We start from the raw sequence: 8,133 nt of genomic DNA, 5'->3' as shown, positions 1-8,133 counted from the left end.
TCCACCACTTGCTGATCCTGAAGATATAGATTCATATACAAAAGAGCAAATGGAAGTGGTACAAGTTAACAATAAAGCGAGAAATCTGCTTCACAACGCTATAAGTGGTGAAGAATATGAGAAAATCTCTAGCTGTGACATAGCCAAAGAAATGTGGGACAAGCTTGAGGTTACATACGAAGGAACCAGCAAAGTAAAGGAAACACATATCAACATATCGGTTCATGATTACGAACTCTTCTCAATGAAAGAAGGAGAATCTATTGAAGAGATGTTTGCCAGGTTCAGCAAAATAATTAGCGATCTAAAGGCATTTGGCAAGCCATATACTAGTGGTGATCAAGTCAGAAAAATTCGCAGAACCTGCCAACCACTTGGCAGACCAAAGTAGTCACACTTGAATCTCAGGATCTAAGCAAACTATCACATGATGAACTACGAGGAGAACTCATAGCCTTTGAAAAGACGCATCTCAAGAAGACTAGTCAAGAAGAAAAAAAATAGTCGTATTTAAGGCTTCAACTGAAATAGCTGAAAATGAAATTGATGATGATCCTGAAGCTCTACAAGAAGAGATTGCTATGCTATCAAGAAACATGGATGGCTTAATGAGAAGATTCAGAAATACAAAGAAAGGAAGAATTCCGCCCAGACGATCCAGGCAATACAACAAATAGGACAAGAATGATGGAAAATGCTATGAGTGTGGAAGATTTGGACACATTCAAGCTGAGTACCCAGAACTAAAAAGAAAAATTTCTAGAGGCTTTAACAAGAACAAATCTTTTGGAAGCTGGAGTGATGAAGACAGTTTAGAACACGAAGAGATAGCAAATCTTTGCTTCATGACGATTCTGGAAAATGAGATGAACAAATCCTCAGGATGCTGGACTGATGAGGACACTTCAGATGACGAAGGAAAAGATGACAACAAAAAATGTTTCATGGCACGAGGTGAAACAAGTGAGGTAAGATCTTATAACTGTGAAAGATGCAATGAATTGCAGGATATTCTTGATTTAACTTTGAAAGAGTCTCAAAAAATGATGAATGAGCTTAAGAGACTTAATAAAGAAGTTAAAGACTGGAAACTCAAACATGAAGTATGTGAAATTGAAAAAGAAGTACTTCAAGAAGAGTTTGAGGAATTGCAAATGCAACTTAATGGCATGCACAAATCCACCAGTCACAGTTCTGTCAGGTCAAACCAGGAAACTTACAAGTCAACTGGAAAAGGACCAGCCAGAACAAAGTCCACTAGTACTAACACTAATGAAAGACCTAAAGGTGGGTCAGAAGTTACGTGTCACTACTGTAACAAAAGTGGGCACAAATATTCTTTTTGTCTCTTTCGTAAAGCAAACATTTCAGGATGGGTTTGAAAACCAAAAAATAATTCTGAATCTAGCAATAATAACCCTCCAGGACCCAAGCAAGCTTGGGTACCTAAAAGAAAGTAATCACTATGTTTTGCAGGAACACCACAGAATAAGCCGCAAAGGAAAATGGTACCTAGACAGTGCGTGTTCCAGTCACTTGACAGGTGACAAAAACCTGTTCAAGGAAGTTACAAAAATTGATGGAGGAAGCGTTAATTTTGGGGATGACATAAAAGGTAAAATAATTGGTACTGGAACAATTCCCTTCAATAACAACTGTGACATCACTGAAGTTTATCTCGTCGATGGGCTCAACTACAATCTCCTGTGCATAAGTCAACTATGCGACTCAGGATATGAGGTAAACTTTAAGAAAATAGGCTGTGCTATTGAAGACGAATCAGGCAAAACAGTCCTCCCAGGTAAAAGATATGGAAATGTTTATATCCTTGATGGTTTTGGAAAAAATAGATGGTCATATTTGCTTAACGTCCATGTCTGATGATCCATGGTTATGGCATAGAAAACTTGGTCATGCTAGCATGCATTTGATAGTAAAATTGTCCAAACATGAGTTAACCTACCAAACTGAATTTTTCTAGAACTCATATCTGTGATGCATGTCAAATTGATAAGCAGACCAGAAACTCTTTCAAAAATAAAGATATTGTATCTACTTCTAAACCCTTGCAATTGCTTCATATGGACTTATTTGGGCCTACTAGAACTGCTAGTATAGGAGGAAAAAGATATGCTTTTGTTACTGTCGATGATTATTCACGTTTCACTTGGGTAATTTTCTTATCTCATAAGGATGAAGCATTAAGAAATTTCGAGGTTTTCTGCAAAAAGGTTGAAAGAGAAAAGGGATATCTGATCTCAACAATTCAGAGTGATCATGGAGGAGAATTTGAAAGTAGAGCATTTGAAGATTTCTGTCAGGGATACACTCATAATTTCTCTGCACCACGATCACCACAGCAGAATAGGGTTGTAGAAAGAAAAAACCGAACCCTCCAAGATATGGCAAGAACCATGTTACTGGATCATGCACTGCCAAATCATTTTTGTGCAGAAGGTGTAAGTACAGCATGTCACATTCTCAACCAATGTCTCATAAGGCCCATTCTGAAGAAGACTCCCTATGAATTATGGAAAGGTAAACGTCCCAATATCAGTTACTTTCATACCTTCGGAAGTAAGTGTTTTATTCACAATAACGATAAGGAAAACCTTGGAAAATTCGATCCAAGAAGTGATGAAGGTATTTTTCTAGGCTACTCATTAAATAGTAGATCTTTTAGAGTCTATAATAAGCGCACATTATGTGTGGAAGAATCTGTACATGTTATATTCGATGAAAATAATCCCTTGGTCGAGAAAGGAATTACTGCAGGTGATGAAGATCAAACTCAAGAAATTCAGGAGACAAGCAAATATCAAGAGTCAACTGATATATCTGCTACGATAGAGTCAACTAATGAAATTAGCAGCAGTGTACCAGATCATCCAATCGAGTCGACTACGAATGTAGTACGTCCAAATGAATGGAGAAGCGAGCCTGAACATCCTAAAAAATTCATCATAGGGGATCCAAATAAAGGAATGAAAACCAGGGGAGCTCTAAAAAAGAAAGCAAATTTAGCACTAATATCTCAGGTTGAACCAAAGAAGATAGAGGAAGCTCTAAAAGATTCAAGTTGGGTTCAAGCAATGCAGGAAGAGTTAGATTAGTTTGGTAAAAATTAGGTGTGGAAACTGATACCCAAACCTGAAAATGTTTCTGTAATCGGAACAAAGTGGGTCTTCAGAAATAAATTGAACGAGGATGAAAAGGTCGTAAGGAATGAAGCCAGACTAGTTGCTCAGGGATATTCACAACAGGAAGGAGTCGACTATGACGAAACCTTCGGTCCAGTAGCTCGCTTGGAGTCTATACGAATTCTTCTGGAATATGCATCGTTTAAAGGATTTAAGTTGTTTCAGATGGACGTCAAAAGTGCCTTTTTGAACGGATTTATTGAGGAAGAAGTATACGTGAAACAACCGCCTGGGTTTGTAGATTCAAAGTTTCCCTACCATGTATACAAGCTCACTAAGGCACTATATGGACTAAAGCAAGCTCCACGTGCTTGGTATGATAGACTTAGTTCTTTTCTTGTTGATCATGGCTTCACAAGAGGTAAAGTAGACACTACCTTGTTTATTAAAAGATCATCCGAAGGTAATATCATTATTCAGATTTATGTTGATGATATTATATTTGGTAGTGCTAACCCTCTTATGTGCAAGGAATTTTCAAATCTTATGCAAAGCGAATTCGAAATGAGCATGATGGGAGAGCTAACATTCTTCAGTCCAAATTCAACAATCTGAAGAAGGAACCTTTATATGTCAGACCAAATACACAAAGGAACTGATTCAAAAATTTGGCATGAGCAATGCAAAATCCATTGGCACACCAAGGAGTCCTTCAACAAATCTAGACAAAGATGAATAGGGAATCCCTGTTGATGAAACTAAATATCGTGAAATGATTGGATCATTATTGTATCTGACGGCAAGTCAACCGGATATTATGTTTAGTGTGTGTAAATGTGCCAGGTTCAGTCAGCTCCTAAGAATCTCATCTGACTGCAGTGAAGAGAATCATTCGATATCTCATTGGGACTGTATCTCATGGACTATGGTATCCTCGCTCTAACTCTTTTAAACTAGAAAGTTTTTCAGATGCTGACCTTGCAGGTGAAAAGGAAGATAGAAAAAGCACAAGTGGTACATGTCAATCACTTGGAAAGGCACTGATATCCTGGAACAGTAAAAAACAAGTATCAGTTGCATTATCTACCACTGAAGCTGAATACATTGCTATTGGACAATGCTGTGCACAATTACTATGGATGTCCCATCAACTGGGTGACTATGAACTTTCTTTTAAACCTATACAAATTTTTTGTGATAATTCAAGTGCTATTTGTCTTTCAAAAAATCCTATGCATCATTCTAGAGCAAAGCATATAGATATCAAGCATCATTTTATTAGAGATCATGTTCTTAAGGGAGACATAGAAATATCTTTTGTTGGAACTACTAATCAGTTAGCGGATATTTTTACTAAGCCATTATTAGAGGATAGATTTTGTGCTTTAAGAAAATTACTTGGCATTACTTGCTTAACTAATAACCTATAGGACCTATGTGTACTACAGTTACTTTTGCAGGTTTAATTATTGTCCTTTACTCATGCATTAATTACGCCTCCGTTTTTCCCTCTCTTTCCTTCTTCTTTCACATCATTTCGTCGTTCAAAGTTGGAAAGCCAATCATCCCGTCCCTTCAACTAACGCCTTTTCCTTTTTCTGTACTCAACCGTCAGAAGGTTCTCTTCTTAAGGCGGAGAACCCCTTTCAATCACTTTCATCCCTATCATCTAGAAAACCCTTCTCCAAAGCTCCGCTCAAACCACTTCCCTTCAATGGCCAAACAACCCAGAAATCCATCCGCTTCCACCAGAAAAAGTACCCGCTCCAAAGCAAAACCCCCTTCTATGCCCCCAGAACAAGTAGACCCAGGGTCCGACCACTCTGAGGGTTTCGCTTCTTCACAGGGAGATTTTTCTGATCACTCTCAAATCTTAGGAGAAAAAGCCCTAGGAAAACGACCAATGGAAGACCCCCCCCCCCTGTTTCCTCTACCCCAAAGAAATCCAAGATTGATCTTTCTGGCTCTCTAGAATCTGACCTGATTTCTGGGATTCTCTAAATAGGGATTTCTTCATTACTCTGAAGGACAAGCCCATTGCTCATGGAAGGATAGTCTACCTCGACGATATGGAAGCCCTAAATTGTAAGGTAAAAAATCTCTTTCTTCATCAAGGGTGGGCTAAGTTCCTCTCTATTCCTCTGCCTAAGGTCTATGAACCCCTGGTAAAGATGTTTTATGCCAATCTCCGCTCTAGTAAACCTAATAGGTTGGAATCCTTAGTGTTAGGTAAGCGCATTGTTCTTGATTGTGCTCTGTTTGATTCACTCTTTCAGTGTAGATGTTCTGGTTTTCCTATGCTTTTCAAAAACACCTGGCCCGATGATTTTGAAATTTCCTTTGACCAAGCTAAACAGTGTATTGCTAAGTGTCCCTCTGACTCCCTTCCCAACCAGTTAGGTCCCAATGATGTTAGTTTCGAAACTCGAGTCCTGGCTTACATTGTAGCAACCACTCTGCTTCCCCGCGCTGGTTCCTTTTTAACCTTCTCTCAAAGGGACACTTTCTTAGTATACTGCCTTGTGACCAAACTCAAAGTCAAGTTATCCTATTGGGTCATTAATTTCATGATTGAAAGTGCTAAAGATCCCACCAGTCTACCCTATGGCATGGCCATCACTCACATCCTGGAAGCTCAACAAATTTCCCTGTCCGACTATCCCTTTATCACTATTTCAAAATCTTACAATTCTAGAGCCTTTGCAAGTATGTGATATGTGAGTGTGAAGGGCTCCTGGGTTAAGAAGCACGAAAGTGATGTAAAGCATGCTCCTATAGAGCCTAAACCTAAACCCTCTGCCTCTCATCCCAGCCGTGGTGATCCTGATCTTGGTGAAAAACTTCGTGCCATTGACACTCAACTCTCTGAAATCAAAAATCTCCTCTCAGCCACTCAGTCTACTGTTGGTGACATTCATGCCATCTCCAAGGAAACAGGGTCTGATGTGTCGAAGATAAAAGTTATTGTTCTCAAAGTTAGGGAGAATGTTGTCAAAGCTTTCAGGGAGATTCATGACAGGTTGGATGGAATGAGCATCTCAGCCAATGCTAGCTTTGTACAGTTAAAGGAGGCCATCTGCAACACTCTTACCTATTTTCTGCGTCGTTAATGTGGTTGCTTAAGACAATTTTTTTGCTGTGCTGTTTTTGGGGCTATTATCTCAGCCATTGGACAATTTCTGTTTTTATTTTGTTTTAGGTGTTTCTGTTTGGACTATAACTCTACTGTTTAATGCTATATATTCTGTTTAGTTCTTGGATTGTTCCCTCTTTACTGATGCCAAAAAAGGGGAATATGTTGTATCTATACAGGTATAGTCAACTGTGGCAAAAGTAGCATCCTCTACGGCAGGAGTCGACTCTAACCATGGACTAGTCAACTGCATGAACTGAGGGGAGTACCATGAACCTGTCAACTGCATACATTGAGGGGGAGTAAAACATAGGGAAGTCAACTATTGTTTATACATATATATTATTTTGTCATCATCAAAAAGGGGGAGATTATTAGATCTAATTTTAATGATGCAAATAATATATCTGTGCAGGAAATCAATTAGAGAAGATCAAGGAATCAAGGAGCTACTACGAGATTGCTGAAGTCAATCTTGATGCTTAAGGAAAGAAATCAATCAGCAAAGAATACGAAATCATGGACAGCTGCGATGGAAAGAATCAAGCAAGCCTAAACTTAAGGCATCAATCAAGGCCATCACATTCAATCCGGAAAATTGAAGCAGTCAAAAAGCATCGAAGATTCTGTAAGAAGATTAGCTGAGCTGCTAATTTCGGAAGGACCAACAATCAAGGAGTAAACCCTCATCATCAAAAACTATAGAAGGAAAGCTGTCAATTTCCTCTCATCAAGGAAGAGCAACGGCAAGCAATCTTATTCTTGGAAAGAATCAATCTCTTTCCAAGGATCAAATCTCTTGGGTTGTCAAGTCTCGTCAGCAAACGGCCTTCACCAAAGTATTTATACTCAGCATCAAGACTTAGACAAAACATACTTTGATCGAACCAAAAATCCTCTCTTTGTTCTACTGCTAACAAACATTGTAGTTCTCTAAGACCTGCTGTGTAACAAGTTAGAGAAAAAAAAGAGAGAACAACACTGGTGAGGCATTGTATCAAAAGAGACGAGTGTTATAGGAACTGAGCTATCACGTCATTTCCATTGTACCCGAAGAAACGCATTTACTAAAGAGAACTCCCTTGCAACCCAAGGGGACTGGACTAGGATTCATATTGAATCTGAACCAGTATAAAATTCCGGTGTCTTTAATTCCTGCACTTACTTTCTGTGTTTTATATTCTGCTATTATAGCTGTTAGGTTATTGCATCTAGTCGACTAATTGAAAAAACAGTCAACTAATAGAGATTAAGATTAAAAATATTCAATTCACCCCCCCCCCCTCTAGTACTTTCAGAAACGGCATTTTATCCCCGAGGATGACATCCGAAGTTCTTACTCTGACGAACCGGCTCATCCAACCTCGATCTTTGGTCTCGTCAATACTGGCAAAGAAGGCTTTCGTTGTTCGACGTTGCAACTTGATAAGCCCTCGAAATATTTGGGGCCGATACAATCGAATCAGGTGGCTGAGGGTGAATTCCAACCCCTCGGCCTTTTCGGAAAAGAAGCGCAACATGATCACGATGCGCCAAAAGGAGGGGTGAATCTGGACAAGGGTGACTTCATACGTTTTGCAAAACTCAATCACCACCAGATCGAAGGGACCCAGTGTGAAGGGGTAAGTGTAACACTTAAAAACCCCTCCACATGGGTAGTAATGCTTTCCCCGGGGGCTGGGATCTGAACCACGACCTCATTTCCCCAGCCGCAGTCCTTCCTCACATCTTCAAGATGCTTCTCTGATATCAAACTAATATATCGAGATGCATGCTCGCATCGGCCTGGGACATCGGGGAGATTTTCAATACTAATGTCCTTTTTAATCACACAAGGGCCGGGGGTGATCTCCTCAAGAG

The sequence above is a fragment of the Nicotiana attenuata genome, unplaced genomic scaffold (genome assembly GCF_001879085.1).
Source record: "Nicotiana attenuata strain UT unplaced genomic scaffold, NIATTr2, whole genome shotgun sequence".
Lineage (NCBI taxonomy): Eukaryota > Viridiplantae > Streptophyta > Magnoliopsida > Solanales > Solanaceae > Nicotiana > Nicotiana attenuata.
The sequence above is the reverse complement of the archived record's forward strand: the minus strand, read 5'-3'. Positions refer to the sequence as shown.